The sequence below is a fragment of the Ambystoma mexicanum genome, chromosome 9 (assembly GCF_040938575.1).
Source record: "Ambystoma mexicanum isolate Mex_15411 chromosome 9, UKY_AmexF1_1, whole genome shotgun sequence".
NCBI classification, from domain to species: domain Eukaryota; kingdom Metazoa; phylum Chordata; class Amphibia; order Caudata; family Ambystomatidae; genus Ambystoma; species Ambystoma mexicanum.
Genome location: NC_090931.1, coordinates 466,644,939 through 466,663,672, shown reverse-complemented (window position 1 = coordinate 466,663,672; position 18,734 = coordinate 466,644,939).

Below are 18,734 nucleotides of genomic sequence, written 5' to 3'. Positions count from 1 at the left end.
CTGACCATCAGAATGTGAAAATAAATAGAATTCCTGTGTGTAATCCGGGGTGGCCAGTACGGGTGCCGAACTAATGACATCTTCTAAGTCTTCAAACTCTTTGATAATTTCTGTCATTCACTGTAACTTGCAGCCCGTTGTCCTCTGTGCTTCCCTCAGAGCCTGTAAAAGTGGCCTTGTGTATACTGTGTAATCCATAATCCAGACCCTGCAGTAGTTATACAGTGCCCAGAAACGTTTGCATCCCTTTAACTGAGGTGGGTCTGGGGGTGGCGCGTAGCAACGCTGCCCTATCGGGTAGTATCCTTTTCCCATTTGCCCCCGATTAGGTTACTTTCTGCTGGCAATATTGTAATTCAGGTCTATCGACCTTGTACCCCTTACAGGCCAACAATTGCAGGAGTGCAATGGAGTCCCTCCGGCAATGCTGTTCTCTGTCACTACACACTAGCAGATTGTCCATGTACTTGATAATCGTGCTAGGCACCTGAATGTTCCCAAGATCGGCATGCAGTATTCTGTTGAATATAATCGGACTCACACAGTACCCTTGAGGTAATCTAGTGGCTCAAACCTCATCTGACCCTGCATAAATGCTGTAAGTTACCTCAACTCTGAATTGAGAGGAATCAAAAAGAATGTATATTTCAAGTCCACTAAAATGAAATATTTGGCTTCTTTGGGGATACAGAGAAATACTTAAAGAGCAAAGTGTGTCCTCTTTTTTGCTAGGGGCTCGTTGGGTGAGGACTACAACACAGAAGGGAAAACAAGAGATCCACAGCGAGCTACCTATTAATGTCACACTATAGGTTGGAGATTTAACATCACATTTGGTGAATTCAAGCTCTCATCTTTTATCAAACAAATATCAAAAGATGAAAGAAGGTTGGAATTATAAACATATATTAAATTGTATTCCAAAACACATGATAAAAATTGGACACCATCGGTCCCTTGTCTAAAAAGGGATTCAATTAATCATATATCAAATTGTTTTGAAGTCACCCATGAATTACTAACATGGGTTAGTAATTCACTTCAATTTTGATGTACATTATTGAAACACAAATATGTGAATAAGCACATTTGTGCTAGAGAATAAGTTTTTTGTTTTTTTGTCACATTGTGCTATATGTTGTCATACATGTTTTTAGACAAGGGACCGATGGTGTCCAATTTTTCTCATGTGTTTTGGAATCAAATTTAATATATGTTTATAATTCCGACCTTCTTTCATCTTTTGATATTTGTTTGATAAAAGATGAGAGCTTGCATTCACCCAATGTGATGTTGAATCTCCAACCTAGAGTTTGACATTAATAGGTAGCTCGCTGTGGATCTCTTGTTTTCCCTTCTTTGGGGATACTACATTAAATTGTCACAGGATTTGGAACTACAGGAAACTCTTTCTGTTCTACATCATTTAGGGGGTGCAAGTACTGGATCATTCTCCAATTGTCCGTCATTGATTTTTTAAACCAGATATATTGCCGTATTGCACAGAGACGTAGATGGCACTTTAATCTCCTGGTCCAGTAGAGCCTGTATTGTTTTCCTAATGCCCTCTTCCACCACTCTTGACAGTGGATATTGTCTTACCACAGGTGTTACATCTTTCAGTAACCCTACATTATGTGGATTTGTAGTCCACAACTGCGAGGGCACGTGCTGTAAACCTGCATCGGAAAAATAGGGATCGAGTTACTGCGGTCATCTAAGGGCACTCGATACTGTATCATTATATCAAATGGGGTGCACATCTCCAGTATTATTTCCGCCTCTTTTTCGTTATTCTCAAACAGTTTGATATCCGTCACCTCCTTCAGATGAACTTTTGGCTCTGCGGAGAGCACTGTGTGCTACTCACACCCGTCAATTCCAACTAGGACGATCCTTTTATACGAAACTAACAACCCCTGTGGGTCCAGAGATAGTATAGTTCCTGGCACCACCTCAGGCGACACAACTGGGCAAAAAATAAAATCAGTGAGCTCTCGCCAGCACTGCTTGGCAATCTCGGCCACCGCCTTCACAAGCACTGTGATACCATAGATAAACATGTCCGGGTCTACAGGAATCCCACAGACTACCACCTCCCTTGTCATTGGGCCTCATTCCGAGTACGGCGCTAACCAACGGCGCTATTAACGCCTTGGTTGACGCCGTACCCGGACCGGCAGCGCCTTGGTGGATGGCGGAATTACCGCCCCATTCCAAGGTTGGCGGGGCGGTAATTCCCCATTCACCAAGGCTCTTCCCCATTCCCAAATGAGCCCCCATAGGGCTCAATGGGAATGGGGAAGATGCAAATAACGGTGACCGTTCATTACGGTCACCGTTATTGGCTTGGAGGCCCCTTTGCGCCCTCGACTTTAACACCTGCTCAAAGCAGGCGTTAAGGGCGAGGGCGCAAAGGGAACTCGGAGTATGGCGGTAAGGGATCACCGCCACCGGTCTCGTTACCGGTGGCCGATATCCCTTACCGCCATACTCGGAATGAGGCCCATTGTGTGGATTAGCAACATTGCCCATTCAGCACACATCTCAGGTGTGGAACAGACTACTCCATAATCTGTGAAGGATATAGTCATGTTTAATTTACTGAGCAGGTCCCTACCCAGTAAATTGACAAGCAAACTCTCGGAATATAGTAAGGGCACCCTACTACCTTCACTCACTCTTTACATCCAGCTCCTCAGTGTATGGAACCTTGAAAATAGTCCCAGAGAATCCCTGCGCGTCAAGATATTTTCCTGATAGTGGAAAACTTCCTTCCATGATACATGATTTAGTTGCACCGGAGTCCAGCATAAATATGAATTGCTTATTTCCTATCTCTGCTCCCACCAAAGGTTCATCTTCAGGGTGGATAGTTGTCAACAGAATCGGACACACGAGTGCTCTCTGTAGGTTGTCCTAACCGGGATACATACTCATTCCAGGGGACTTGATGCAGCAGTCCCATCTGGCACCCTAATTACCAGGGCAACACCACCCTTCTGTTGCTGCAGCGGGTGCCGCAGTTGTGTGTCTAGTGCTTGGGGTTACTGATTATAAGTTTGTTATATCCCCCGTGGATGCTCCTGGTTCTGATACCCTTGACCCTGTTGCTGTGGGGGTTTATAATTATACCCCACCATGGACCTGTTCCTTTGCGAAATGTGACTGTCCGAAACCACCTTCCCTGTGTCCAAACAGTCCTCCTCTTGCTCCTCATAATCTCGTTCTTCCTTGCTGTGGCCCACCTTTCTGTAACTGTGGGTCAGGGTACTGTTGCTCCCCTTCCCACTGTCCTTGTCCTCATTCCACCCAGAGTGCTGCAATAGTGGTACTCACAACTTGCTGAGTACTCTCTGTTCCTTCAAGCTGTACTGGCGCTGGCACAGGCAGCTGAACTGACACCTTTGCCAACTTTTTCTCCACCAACTTCGCTTCATCTCCTTGATGCCTTTGCGCTGTTTCCTTTTTCTGCTCCTTAATCCTTTTACAATGGTGCACTACTATACTCTGTATTTCTGTCCATACCTTTGCCTCAATACCCACAATCTTATCCAGTACCTTCTGCACTTCTTTCGGCAAACTCCTCTTTTGCGATAAATTAGAAGAACGGCATTGATTGAGCCCATGGCCCTCTCGTCTCCGCTTTCCACTTCTCTTGTATTTTAAGAATAAATCCAGCTGGCTCCTCATCATTCCCCATAGTATACTGCATCAAGGACTATAAATCAGGAGTGTCCAGAAAGGCCCTGCGCAGTGCGTCCCTGTCATGCCTGCTGGTCCTACCTTCACGGGTGTGCAGCATCTTGCTTGCTCCCGTACTGATTGTACACGTTTGCTTATAGAATGGCTGCCAGGCTGTTTTTCACACAATGAGATTGTCGGCACAGTTGCCGTGGCGACGTTGTGTTGTTCTGGGATGCCGACCAGCAGATGCGAGATCCACGCCTTCCCGCAATCACGTGGCACAAAACATGCGATCTCGCATCGGTTCTGCCTCCAATCAGGATCGTTCCTCTATTTAAACATGGCTTGTATAGCAATCAGGTGCTTCTGATTGTGTTCCTGTATTCTTAAGGCCTTTCCTTATGACTCGGATTGTTACGAACTTGTTTTCAGCCCGCCCATGGTTTTGTTTGCTAACTTCAGTACGCTGTTTATTCCGCTCACGTGGCTCCGTTTCACAGCGTATTCCAGCCTCGCTTCATATACCGAGGTCCTCCTGACTCTAAGCTGTCATCCTTGCAGTGAGTTCTTTATCTTCAGTGCACAACGCAGGGCGCTAGTGAACAGTGTCATTATTTACACCAGCATGTCAACCTTGCTTCCCATACCGAGGTCCTCCTTTTCTTAGCTGCTGTCCTTGCATCAACGCAAGGCTCTAGTGAACTCTTCCGTTCATTACACCAGCACGCTAACCTTGCTTTACTTACCGAGGTAGGTTACACTGAACTATCCACAGCGCACAGAACTCTGCCTTTTCTCCATAAAGAGGAATTCTATACTGTACATTTTAAGACATACAAGATTTCCTCCAGCAATACTAACTCATGATTCGAGGATCTAAATTACCAATCATCTCTATCTCATCCAGGCTCATTTCACGGAATAAATAGTGCACAGAACTGTATGGACGCTCTGCAGCTTAAGACATCCAGTGCAACAACCTGGCTCTAGTGCGCCCCTCGTGCTGTATGGGTTAATTCCTCTACTAAACTTTCCTTCACTTTTGCATCGTTTCTCAAGCTCCTATACCATCCGGACAAGTACAATGGAAGGCCGGTTGACCTCTTCTACGGTAAGAGAACACCTGGGGCAATTCAAGGGCTCTAGAGGGGTTAAGCAATTCGCTTGTACTCTCTTGCTTACTTCTATTCACTTGCATTCTTAGGGAGTTCAGGAAGTGTTCCTTCAGTAGCATTAAGGAAGGTCCAGAATCTCAATACTCAGGTTAGTCCAGATGCCTTTCCGGTGGTAAATCTACTTTTCTGAAGACGGGTTACTGAACACTACTCTCTTTTTACAGCCTGGTGTTTTCCTGTTCTTGTGGATTCCCTACCCTTCCAAGTGATTAATTTCTCTAGTTTTCATTGGTTAAATGGCTAGTGAGGTGCATCATTAGGAAGGTCTTTTTTCTTGAGTATGAAAGTATCACGAGTACCAGAAGCCATGACTATCTTACCTGGACCTAACAGGTATTCCATTCTTACTGAAGGTCTTGTGCGTGCTCCTGGTGAGTCCTACCTGGTTTCTATTACTATTATACTGCAAGGATAGTGACTGATTGTGACAGAATCAGAAGCCGAATAAAGGATGGAAGTCACGAAACCTTAGTTCAATTAATGCAGTTGGTTTCCGATCTAAGGAATGACATGACTTCGGCTCATGACTCAATGCGTCATTGCATTGATGTGTTGCAAGACGTGGTACGAACATCCACCCAGGTGATACCTTGTCGGGGGCTGTGGCTTCAAGTTCTGGTTTCCCGCCTCCCAGACAGGATCCAGGATCCTGTACCCATTCTCATGTCTACTCAGTTCCCCTTGGCTCAGCCGTCAAGATACAATGGTGACCCCAATGCATACAGAACCTTTGTGAACCAGTGTAGGCTCCATTTTCTCTGTCGGCCCACATCCTTCCCGGATTCAACTAGCAAAGCGGCATTTGTATTGCCATATCTTGGGGGAACGGCAGCTGCTTGGGCCAATCCATTGCTGGAGACAAACAGTTATCTTCTTCATGACTGTGATGCTCTTCTTATAGCCATGAGCAAGGTGTTTCATATGAGATACAAAACACAAGCAACCGACACCTGGAGTTACTCAATCTGCAACAAGGCAGATTCAACCAGCTTGCAGCGGAAACAGACGAGCACGAGGACAATAAGGCAGCTGTGTGTTGCAAGGGACTGTCTGTGGAGTTAATAGACACCCTTGGTACTGTTCCGGTTGTCCCTATGGGATTTGCAGAGCTTTTCTATTCCCATCCACTGCCGTGTACTGACAACCCGACTGTTACACCTCCCGAGTCGGAACTGATGCAGATCGGGGCGGTACGCGGACGCCTATCTATAGCAGAAAGAGAAAATCACAGAAAAACAATCTGCATATGTACTGCATGTCATCAGATCATCTATTGAGTACCTGCCCAAAGAAACCTCCAAGATGGTCGGGAAATACCAGAGCCCGGCAATAGAAGGGATCCTGTTGCCGGGTTTTAATACAGACTCTTTTTTTTCCTCCACATGTTCGCCAGTTGTAATACCGGTTTTTCTGATCTTTGATACCAGTAAAATCCAATCTCATGCGGTAATAGACTGAGGAGCAACTAACAACTACATGGACGTTCAATATGCCAAGACATCCGGAATTCCCGTAGTAACAAAAGCAATACTGGAATCCATTAATGCAGTAGATAGTAGATGGCATTGCATTCACCTCAGGCCTGGTCAGCGAACAGACTATACCCATGCAGATGGTTAGGGAAGAAGGACATACCGAAGAAGTGGTTTTTGATATTATTGCCACTTCTCAGTTCAAGGTTATACTCAGCCTAGTTTGCTTGTCATTGCATAATCCAGTCATTGACTGTGTTGCTCGACAACTGCAGTTCCCTTCAGCCTATTGCAACGTGCACTGTTTTCAGTATCAAGAGGTTGCGCAAAGCTCCTCGTGTAGGTGTTCCTTGACATTGCTCCATCAGTTGGTTCTGTTTCCAATCAGCATTCTCCTGTGCCATCTGAGTATGTCTCCATCTCCGATGTATTCGACAAGGGCATGGATGAACAATTACCAGCACATAGGCCCTATGATTGTCCCATCAAGCTCCTTCCTGGGTCTAAAATCACAACCGGTCGGGTTTATTCATTAAACTGACAAGAGGACATGGTACTAAAGAATTACATTGACAAGGCTTTACAGTTGGGGTTTATACGCCAGTCACAATCACCAGCGGACCGGCACCTGAGACCCTGTATTGATTACAGAGCTCTTAATTCCATTACGGTCAAAATTTAGTATCCTCTGCCATTAATTTCTGTGCTCCTGGACCAGTTGAGTTCCTCTGAGATTTTCACCAAATTGGACAAGCAGGAGCTTACAATCTCCTATGCATCAGAGAAGGCGACGAATGGAAGACTTCCTGCAAGACACAGTATAGGTTTTTTGAAAACTTGGTATTGCCATTCGGACTATGTAATGCACCTGTGACCTTCCAGTTTTTCATGAACGATATCTTCAGTGACATTTTGGAGCAGTATGTAATCATCTATTTGGAAGATATTTTTATTTGCTACCAGGAACATGAACATCACGTTACTTCAGTGTTGCAGCAATTGTGTGAACTTCACCTATACGTAAAGGCCGAGAAATGTGTTCTTAACACATCGGAGATAGAGTTCCTGGGTTATGATATTACTAACCATGCAGTTCGGATGAATCACTCAAAAGTGAATGCCATTCTAGAGTGGCTAACGCTGGTGTCGACAAAAAGCTCTCCAGTCGTTTCTTGGGTTCACCAATTTCTACTGCCGTTTCTTCCATTCATTTTCAGCCGTGGTTTCACCACTCACTGCTCTGACCAGTTAATAGGTCCCTTTTGCTTAGAACGCAGCTCCGCAATCGGCTTTTGATTATCTCAAGAAGGTGTTCACTACGGCTCCCATCCTTCAACACCCGGACCCAGATCTCCCTTTCATTGTGGAAGCTGATGCCTCGAGCATCGCTGTTGGGGTGATTCTTTCCCAAAAATGTCCCAATACCGGCGAGCTACATCCAGTGGCCTTTTGCTTGCGAAAACTGACACCATACGAACAGAACTATACTGTCACAGAGGGAGAGTTGTTAGCTGTAAAGGATGCTTTAACAGAATGGCGCCATCATTGTTAGGAAAGATTTCATAAATGTATGTAATTTTCCCTTCATCTGTACACCTCCAAACTGTTTGCTGCTGTATAGACACCATAGACTGACTTTGCCAGGGAAGCACAGCCTTCAGCTGCACTCCTCTGGGCTTTCGCTCACTTTTAATGGGGAAACAGACATGCCCTTAAGACAGTCAGTACTGGGAGAATTTGTTTCCCTTAGTCCTTTTCCAATGTTGCAACTTTTCTGCAACATGTAACAAGTACACAATGTACCTTCCAGTACAGTGTCCTTGGTTCTGCATTCATTTTCCAAAGACCTAGATCCTCCTGATGGACTTTTTGTGAGATGTGCAGATGTGTCATAGACAGGGCTGGTGGCAGTTATCTTTTCGCATTATTTTTAACCCTTTCCTGCCATGTTAACTGTGTTAACCACGTTTGGCACAAAGAGGTGGCCTGGCTCCAAAATGGCCATGCCACAAGGTTCTTTGTCCTGTCCTTTGGCCAGCTTGCCCCTTCACCTACCCCAGGTCGAGTCGACGCGGGTCAGTCCTCATTTGGACATGCAGTTTCCCGCGAAACGCCAAGCTTTTGCAGGCTCCTGCATGCCTTGTGTGTGTGCCTCCAGGATGTGGGCTGGGGTGTCTGTCCCCAATACACATCCTGGGTGCCAGAGAGTCTGGAGTGCTGTGAATGACTGGGACCACCATGGTCCATGATTGGTCCACGTATGGAGTCAGTGTTTGTGAGCAGATCTCCCATTGAGTCCTCTCCATTTTGGTGCGAAGGGAACTTTGGATAGGAGGCTGAAAACACCCATACCATGTCGATCTCTGGAGTTCTCACTGAACGAAGGATAGGATCCAAGTATCCTGAAACTACGAAGGTGGGTCGAGGAACCACTGGTGACCCGTTGGAAGGTTTGGCACCCTGAGCCCGCTGTCGTCCCGTGGGACCCCTCTGCATCTGGTCGTCTTAGTAGGTCTGTGAAGATGCTTCGACCCATTGGAATAGTGGGACCAACTATTCTTGGCACCTTCATCAAAACCAGCAAGTAAGCTTTCTCTAAAGAGAAACAGTGGACTGACCAGTTTACCCAGTTGCTTTGCTCTGTCACCGCTGCCGTTTCGAGGAGGCCCTCGAAACTTGGTATACTGCTAGCTCTGTGTCCACGGCGCCCTCACATCGAATTTTGCACACTTGGCATTCCCAGGTCTGAAGTGAGACGAGTGCGCCAGGAACGAACCATATGTGGTTACCGTGTTGACCTGCTGCAGCAACAACCCTTGCAAGTGCACTGCATTTGTGACCCTCGTGTGCCTGAAGCCTGCTGCGGTGAAACCAGGTCGATTCATCCACCCAGAGTGGAGAAATCACCACTGTCCCATCGGGGAATCCTCGATGTATCTCAGGAACTGAAAGCCGCAGAGATGTCCTTTTTGTTGCGTTCAAACCTGCAAGCGAAGTGGACTGAACTGACGAAGTTTGGGTCTGAGTGCACCTGGGACAGGTGAGCACTTCCAACACTAACCGGTGACCCCTAGCGCCAGGGCCCATTTTTACACATGAGGGGCCCCTGAGGGTCCCTCTCCTTTCCACTGCTAGTGCGAATTAGCGAATCCATCCCGCACTCTGGAACTGCCTCTGCCTTCAAGTGGCGGTCCTCCCTGAATAGTGGGAATTTATTCTTCATCGCCTCATCCACCTTCCTGAGCTGCTAGAGACCCCTCAAGAGACCCTGTTTTTGCCCATTAGAAGAACCGCGTGCACTTGCATTGCATGTACTATTGAGCATAAGGCTCCTCTCTTCTTAGGGTTTGGACTGCCTCTTAGTTAGGTGTGTTGTTAATGTCGAAGGGGCCTAAAGACTACCTGCACTGCCTGTTTCCTTCCCATCTAGGTTGTCGACATATTTCGTGTATTCAACCCTTTAGACCCCAATGGTCTTGTATATACATTGGGCCTCATTACGACCCTGGCGGTATGGGTTTAACGGCGCCGGTAGAGCTGCCAGTGCCGTTAAACCCATACCACCCTATTACGAGGTCCCCTTGTAGGTCCCGCTCTGGATGTCTGGCTTTACCAGACCTCCTTAGTGGGTCCCGCGAGGGGGCCAGCATGCTAAAAATGGGCCCGTCATCAACGGGCCCGTTGTTAGCACGCTCCCCATTCCCATTGAGACCTATGGGGGCTCAAATGGGAATGGGGATGGTCCGGGTCTGGGTTCTCTGAATGGGGAAATACCAGGCCCTCCAAGGTTGGAATGGCCCGGTATTTCCCCATTCAGTGAACCCGGACCCGAGTTTGGAGGCAGCCATGTCCTTATTAAGGGCATGGCTGCCTCCAAACTCATAATGAGGCCCATTGTATTGATAGTGTTGTGTTGACTTACTTAGTACTGCTGTGATTCTTTTGCTTTGGTCTGAGTTACAAAGGCCTTGTAATAAATGTGTTTATATTTTTGATATAACACCTGTCTGAGAGTAATTTGTAAGTGTCCTTGCTCTGTGTGCTCATTGAGGTCTTTCAGTCACCCTCACCCCTCCTCAGACTTAGGTGGTCATTACGAGTTAGGCAGTAAGAGGTTAACAGTGCCGGAAAAGGTGCCGGAGCCATCAACCCCTTACCTCCTCATTACGAATTCTACTCGCGGGACCTGCTAAGGCTGCCTGGTAAAACCAGGTCTCTTTAGCGAGTCCCGCGAGCAGACCAGGGTGCTAACAAGGGCCCGTTATCAATGGGCCCGTTGTTAGCACCCTCCCCATTCCCATTGAGCACTATTGGGGCTCGAATGGGAATGGGGATGGTTTCCTTGAATGAGGAATTACCGGGCCCTCCAAGATCGGAATGGTCCGGTAATTCATCATTGAAGGAACCCGGTACCCGGTAAGGGGGTAGCCATGCTGCTAATAGCGGCATGGTTACCTCGTACCTCGTAATGACCCCCTTAGTCTTGACCACCTGTCATAGCTACCTTGATTGGTCTGGCTTGTCCAGAGGTTACCCTGTTCCAAGAAACTAGGATGGCCTTCTGAACCTCTGCCCACCAGGTCAGAGTTCAGAAATCCATCTTAATAAATTGGTGTACAGCGGTGGGACAGGACTGAGGGTATCCAGTGTTGCACACTAGTGAAGGCATTTCAAGTAATTTCTTCCCAGGACACATAGTGAATTGTTGTAGCATAACTGAAAAAGGCCATAGACCTAACTAACAATATGGAAACAAGTACTTTGTTAACCTTAAATGCTTCTAAATCTGAAACATTAAGAAAGATGTGTGCTGAGAGGGTTTACCTGCTCAAGGCACAAAAATGGAAATGAGTCAAAGAATCATGGAATGGCAAGAGTCACAACTGCCTCCTGAGGAAAGTGCAGAAGGTGGTGGGCTGCTCTCACTGGCAGAACTGACAAGTCTCTCGCTACACTTATCAATGGTACCCATGAGGATTTAGATAATGTGATGTCCAATGTTTCCTCTGCCAGTGCTGATGCTGAGGCCATGCTTGAATTCAAGAATCAAGAACTGCTGTTTAGGCAGAAGGAGCTTGAATTTAACATGGCCAAGCTGAAGATAGAGCAGGCAGAAAAACAGAAGGATAGGGATCACCAGTTGGAACTGGCCAAGCTTCAAGTTTCCAATGGATCTAAGGGTCCTGGACATGGGTCTGGGTCCTCCACTCATCCTCGGTTTCCTAAAGATCTGCTCAGTGTGTATGATGAAAAGAATGACATTATGGACTGGCTGAATACTTTTGAGTATGCATGTGAAGTTCAACAGGTTGACAATGCTGATAAAATTGCATGGTTACTTAGCAGACTGCCCCATTTTGGCTGCAGTGCCGTTATGGAAATGTCAAAAGCGGAGAGAGCAGATTTTGCAATGTTCAAGCAAACTCTCATCTTAAAGTTTGGAAGGACTCCTGCCCAATACTTAAAGAGTTTCAGAGAGAACAAAAAGAAAGAAGGTGGTACTTGGGTGTCTTATGTGACTGAATCCTTAAGAAAAAGCCTGGCTGAGTAGAAGGTTATAAGGTCTCCACTTTTGAAGATATGATATGTCTTGTTATGCTTGAACATATTTTTGCATCTTATGCCCCTGAGTTTAAGCGGCATTTGGCAGATTCAAAGGCGATAGATCCTAAGAAGCTAGCTATAGCAGCAGATTTGTGGGTGTCACATAGAGTGTCCCAGAAGGACAAGACTCATCCTGGTAAGGAGGAGGAGGGGAAAAAGTCCAAAGATAAGGAGGGTGGGGACTCTGATAAAACTTCCTCCAAGAAGGGCCACAAAAAGAAAAATAAGGGTAAGTCACAAGAGAACTCACTGGGTAGTGGAGATCAGCCTCCAAGACAGAACTCTGGTTATAGTAAGCTTCCCTATGTAAACAGACTCAGTGGATCTTGTTTTGCTTGTGGAACAACTGACCATGTGAAGGGGGATCCCAGATGTAAAGTCAGAACCTTGGGGGTCCACTCTGCTAATCTGGCCTTCTCCTCCTATGAAGAGAGAGGTTACAGGAGCATCCTTCTCCTCAGATTCCTTCCCCAGTGGGATAGATTCTGAGGTTGTTTTAGTTTCACTGGGTTCCTGGGAGCCTAAAGTCTCAGAGGCTTATGCTAGGATTCCAGATAATACCAAGCACTACTTTAAGGACAGTGTGTTGATCAATGGAGTAGATACTCCAGCTCTTAGGGATAGTGGGTGTAGTCAAACTGTAGTGGATTCTACCATGGTAGACCCAGAGGAATTTGCCAGAGCTCCTCTGATGCACACTAAGTTGGCTCATGGCCCACCTCTTGTCATGATCTCTGCTTCCAAAAGGTCAGGGTTTTCCCAACTCCCTTGGAAGCAGATCCATAACCCAGGTTCCGAGGGCCAACCAGTCCCAATTGGGACCTTTTGGACCCAGTCCTGGCGCCAGTGGCACCAGGCTCATAAATGTGCCCAGTCCCAGCGCTGGAAGCGCCGGGCTCATGATGCTTGGGTGGACTTACCTGCAGCACACCATGCTGCTTACTTGCCTGCCAGCTGAGCCTCTGATCCTCTTCTGTTTGGAACTACTTTTCCTGTTGGGTGGGGCAGGAGCCACTCCCTAGATTCAGAACACTGGAACTCTTCTGGAAAGCAGGAACTCTTTTCTTACCTAGGCGTGGCTGTGGAAGGAGACACCTAAGCACTACAGGAAACTATTTAAACCACACCCGGTGGATGAATCTTGCTTTGCGTTATTCTGCATCCTCTGCAGCAGAACGCTCATCGTGTCTTCTGCATCGGATCCTGGGCCTAAGGAAAAAGGCTTACCATCCTGAATCCAGTCTTCAGCAACACCTATAAAGACAAGAAAGAACAGGTTAGCATTCCGGCATCTGAAAGACAAAGGCTTACCTACTCTTCGTGCGCTCCGGAGGTCTTCACACTGCATTCCGGCATCTGAAAGACAAAAGCTTACCGACTCTTCGCACGCTCCGGAGGCCTTCGGCGCTGCATCCTGCATCTGAAAGACAAAACAAGGTGCGTTTAAAGACATTGGGGAACTTTGATACTCACGTGCCATTACTCCTTTCCACATCAACCCCAGTAGGTATTCCGGCACCCTGCAGCCGCTCCGAACTCGTACCTGCAAAATAAAAGACAGTTAGAGCGCATCAAGCGCTTACTTACGTGCTTCCAAGCGCTTCTATTCATCATACGGACTCCATCTTCAACTCACTTCAGCCCGTCCGCCGCCATCGCCGGAACCTGCAAAACAAGAGACATCATTGCTAAAGACTTTAAAGACAATAGAATTACTCGAAACTTACCGTTCGTGCAGTAAACGACGGACAGCAGTCCTCTGAAGTCAAGAGGCCTGCGCTACCGATCCAGTGAAGAAACTGGTTACAGCACCCTGCCCCGAGGCAGATGGAGAGCTCGGCATTCACTTACCTAAGGTGAGAGCGTTAACCTTTGGGGGTCTACAGGAGAGCAAAAAAGGGAAGAGATAGGGACACCCCAATAACCCCAGTTCATTAATCCCATATTTTCTGTCTGCAGACATCTTACTCTTGAAGTCAGGCATACAGTGCACAGAGGTCCAGCCCAAAGAGCCAACCGGGTGCTACACATCACCTTTGAAGATACGGTAGTCGCCCAGTCAAGACCGGCGCCTCTGCGAGAATCAGGTGAGCGTTACACCTCTCCAGTTCCCAGCAATACCTGTAAATATTACTATAAACGGTACAGAAGTAATGATTCCAGTGAGCATTCAGAGAGATGTCACAGGAAAGGTCTTGCTGGGAAATGATCTCAAAGCTTTAGGGATTGTGGGAGATACAGCTGAAAGACCCTGCACAAGGTCTCAAACAAGGGCAGCACTGGCCAAGACCACTGCAGTGCCCCAGCCAAAGGGGAAACCCAAGGCTAAAGGAGTCAGAAAAACCAAAAGAGGGAAAGAGAATATTCCCCCTAACTCACATTCCACTGAGGTGGCGGTAGTTGGTCAAACACCAGAACCTGACAAGGTAGAGGTGTTACCTGAAGTATTTGATCCAAATGACCATCCTGAACTAAAAGATGTGTTAGTGGAAGGTGGTCCTGACAGAGAAGAATTCAGTAAAGGCCAACATGAGTGCCAATCTCAGAAAGGCCTGGGGAGACAGGCCTGTGCCCAGCTTGAGGGTCAACCTCCTGGGACACATAGGATTTATTGGGAAGGTGGGCTCCTGTACAGTGAGCCTACAGAGTCTACAGAAGGAGACCATAGGAGGTTGGTGGTGCCCCTTACTGTAAGACCCTTCCTCCTGCAGCTGGCGCATGAAGGGCCTCTTTATGGTCACCTTGGAATGAAGAGAACCAAGCAAAGGTTATCCATGGACTTCTACTGGCCCAAGATGGGGGTGCAAGTAGAAAGACACTGCAGTAGTTGGGCCACCTGCCAGTTATCTGGTAAGAATGGCTCAACAATCCAAGCTCTATTGGTACCACTCCCTGTGGTGGGTGTACCATTTGAGAGGGTAAGGATAGACATTGTTGGTCCCCTTGACCCCCAAACATCCTCAGGCAATAGGTTTATCCTGGTGCTGGTCGACCATGCCACCAGGTATCCTGAAGGCATCCCATCAAAAACTGTGACAGCCAATTCAGTTGCAAAAGCTTTACTTGGCATATTTACTAGGGTTGGCTTCCCTAAAGAAGTTGTGTCTGATAGGGGCAGCAACTTTAGGTCAAAGTATATGCAAGCCATGTGGAAGGAATGTGGTGTCACCTATAAGTTTTCATCCGCATACCACCCACAGACCAATGGTCTGGTAGAAAGGTTTAACAGAACCTTGAAAAGCATGATTGGTGCTCTGGAAGAACCCCAAAGAAGAAAATTGGATCTTCTGTTACCATGCTTACTGTTTGCCTACAGAGAGGTACCACAAGAGGGTGTTGGCTTCAGCCCCTTTGAACTTCTGTTTGGTCATTCTGTAAGGGGACCCTTGGCCATAGTCAAGGAGGGATGGGAGATGCCCACTCCCCCTATTACTACCAACATAGTGGACTATGTGCTAGGGCTCAGAAAAAGGATGGTACTCGTGATGGGTCTGGCTAGTGAGAAGCTGAAGGCAGGGCAAGCACTGGTGAAACATTGTATGACCAGAAAGCTTCCCTCATCACTTTCACATCTGGTCAGAAAGTCCTCATCATGAATCCTATAAGGCCTAGAGCTTTGCAGGACAAATGGTCAGGCCCTTACACAGTGGTGGGGTCACTGGGTGAGGTCAACTATTAATTGGACCTTGGAAGGGCTGGACAGGCTCCAAAAGTGTTCCATGTGAATAGACTGAAGGCTTTCACCCCAAGAGTTGAAATCGATGAACTACTACTGGCTTCAGGTGTTGAGGAAGAGGAGTCACATCCTCTACCTGACCTGTTCCAAAGTAGTCATTCAGACAGCTACATTGAGGGTGTCCATGTGGCCCCTTAACCTGACTTCTGATCAGCATGCAGAGGTGAAAAGTTTGCTTAGACAGTTTTCCCCCTTGTTCTCACAGTCCCCTGTTTTTTTGACACCTTGGTGCAAACATGACATTGTCACAGGAGACAGTGTACCTACCACATGTAGGGGATACAGAATGTCAGACAAAGTAAGGTCTTACATTAAGACAGAGGTCAACAACATGTTAGATCTTGGGGTGATTGAACCCTCTAGTAGTCCTTGGTCCAGCCCAGTGGTATTGGTTCCAAAAGCAGGTACTTCTGAGTTGAGGTTATGTGTGGATTACAGGGCTCCAAGACAGATGCACACCCCTTGCCTAGAACAGATGAGCTGATGGATACTTTGGGTGCCTCCAAATACCTCAGCACATTTGACCTCACTGCAGGCTATTGGCAAATAGCTCTTGCAGAACATGCCAAGGAGAAGACAGCCTTCTCAACACCAGAGGGTCTTTACCAGTTCAGGGTAATGCCTTTTGGGTTGAAGAATGCCCCAGCTACTTTGCAGAGGCTTGTGAATCATGTGTCGAATGGGTTGGATGAATTATGTCTGGCATATCTGGATTATATAGCAGATTTCAGTGCCACCTGGGAAGACCATGTGAAACACCTTAGGATTGTGTTACAGGCTCTTTAGAAGGCCCACTTGACCATAAAGGCCAGTAAGTGTCAGATTGGACAAGGATCAGTGGTCTACCTTGGACATGAAGTAGGTGGAGGGAGGATACAGCCTTTACCCAGTAAAGTACAAGCAGTACAAGAATGGCCTACCCCCACTACTCAGGCCAAAGTGAGAGTCTTTTTAGGACTCACTTATTACAGAAATGTCATGGCAGACTATGGCACCATAGCTGCCCATCTAACTCCTGTCACCACTCCAAAGAAACCCAAGAAGGTAACTTGGTCCGAAGAGTGTGAAAAGGCGTTCCATGGCTTAAAAGACTCCTTGTGCCAGGCCCCTGTTCTCAGGGTATTCAACAAAGGTAGCAGGCGCCCCTCTCTCGGAAGAACAAGGCATGATAACCTGTTCAGTGGTTATAAACCACATTGAGAGTTTGCAGCCATCTGCTTTTTGCTCACTGTACCTTTCACAGGTGGGAAATATCCATTTGCATATCAGTCTTTGTCCCGCCCACATGGGCAGTCCAGCACCGAAATGCTATGGCAATGCCTCTCTGAACAAGAGTACCACCAGCAACCCCATACACGTGTTTCAGCCTTGTTGGGCATCATCAGTGAGGTGAAGCTGAGCCTCTCTAAGCACAGTGAGCAGGGAGTCCACGTCTGGTTGCCCCCAGGTAACCTAGGGTGACGAACCCCAAGTTCCTTCAAAGAATTCAACAAAGGTAGCAGGCGCCCCTCTCTCGGAAGAACAAGGCATGATAACCTGTTCAGTGGTTATAAACCACATTGAGAGTTCGCAGCCATCTGCTTTTTGCTCACTGTACCTTTCACAGATGGGAAATATCCATTTGCATATCAGTCTTTGTCCCGCCCACATGGGCAGTCCAGCACCGAAATGCTATGGCAATTCCTCTCTGAACAAGAGTACCACCAGCAACCCATACACGTGTTTCAGCCTTGTTGGGCATCATCAGTGAGGTGAAGCTGAGCCTCTCTAAGCACAGTGAGCAGGGAGTCCACGCCTGGTTGCCCCCAGGTAACCTAGGGTGACCAACCCCAAGTTCCTTCAAAGGGTCCCTAATTACCAAAGACCTTTTATGGTGCAGACAGATGCCTCTGACACTGGGATAGGAGCTGTACTATCACAAGTAGATGAGAAGGGTAAGGAACACCCTATTGGCTTCATTAGTCGCCAGCTTAAGGACAGAGAGCTCAGATGGTCCACAGTGGAGAAATAATGTTTCTCTGCTGTGTGGGCCCTAAGGAAGCTTAGGCCCTACCTCTATGGGACCCACTTCACTTTGCAAACAGACCATAAGCCCTCAAAGTGGCTGATGAACATGAAGGGAGAGAATCCAAAGTTGCTTAGGTGTTCCATACGTCTGCAAGGCTTTGCCTTCACTATTGAGCATAGGACAGGTGTCCAATATAGCAATGCTGATGGGTTGTCCAGAACAAAAAACTCATCCCGGGTGGATTAGTTCCCCCTCTCCTTAGTCTGGGAGGGGCGAGTGTTAGGAATGATTTCATAAATGTATGTAATTTTCCCTCCATGTGTACACCCCCACATTTTTTGCTGCTGTTTAGACACCATAGACTGACTTTGCCAGAGAAGCACAGCCTTCAGCTGCACTCCTCTGGGCTTTCGCTCACTTTTAATGGGGAAAATGACATGCCCTTAAGACAGCCAGTACTGGGAGACTTTGTTTCCCTTAGTCCTTTTCGAATGTTGCAACTTTTCTGCAGCATGTAACAAGTACACAATGTACCTTCCAGTACAGTGTACTTGGGTCTGTAGTCATTTTCCAAAGGCCCTAGATACGCCCGATGGACTTTTTGTGAGTTATGCAGATGTGTCAAGGACAGCGCTGGTGGCAGCTATCTTTTTGTGCTTTATTTTTAACCCTTTTCTGCCATGTTAACCGCGTTAACCGCGTTTGGGCCGAGTAGGTGGCCTGGCTCCAAAATGACCATGCCACGAGGTTCTTTGTCCCGTCCTTTGGCCATTTTGCCCCTTCACCTTCCCCAGGTCGAGTCGACCCGGGTCAGTCCTTATTTGGACATGCAGTTTCCCACGAAATGCCAAGCTTTCACAGGTTCCTGCATGCCTTGTGTGTGTGCCTCCAGGATGTGGGCTGGGGTGTCTGTCCCCAATACACATCCTGGGTGCCAGAGAGTCTGGAGTGCTGTGAATGACTGGAACCACCTTGGTCCGTGATTGGTCCACGTATGGAGTGTGTGTTTGTGAGCATATCTCCCATTGGGTCCTCTCCGTTTTGGCCCGAAG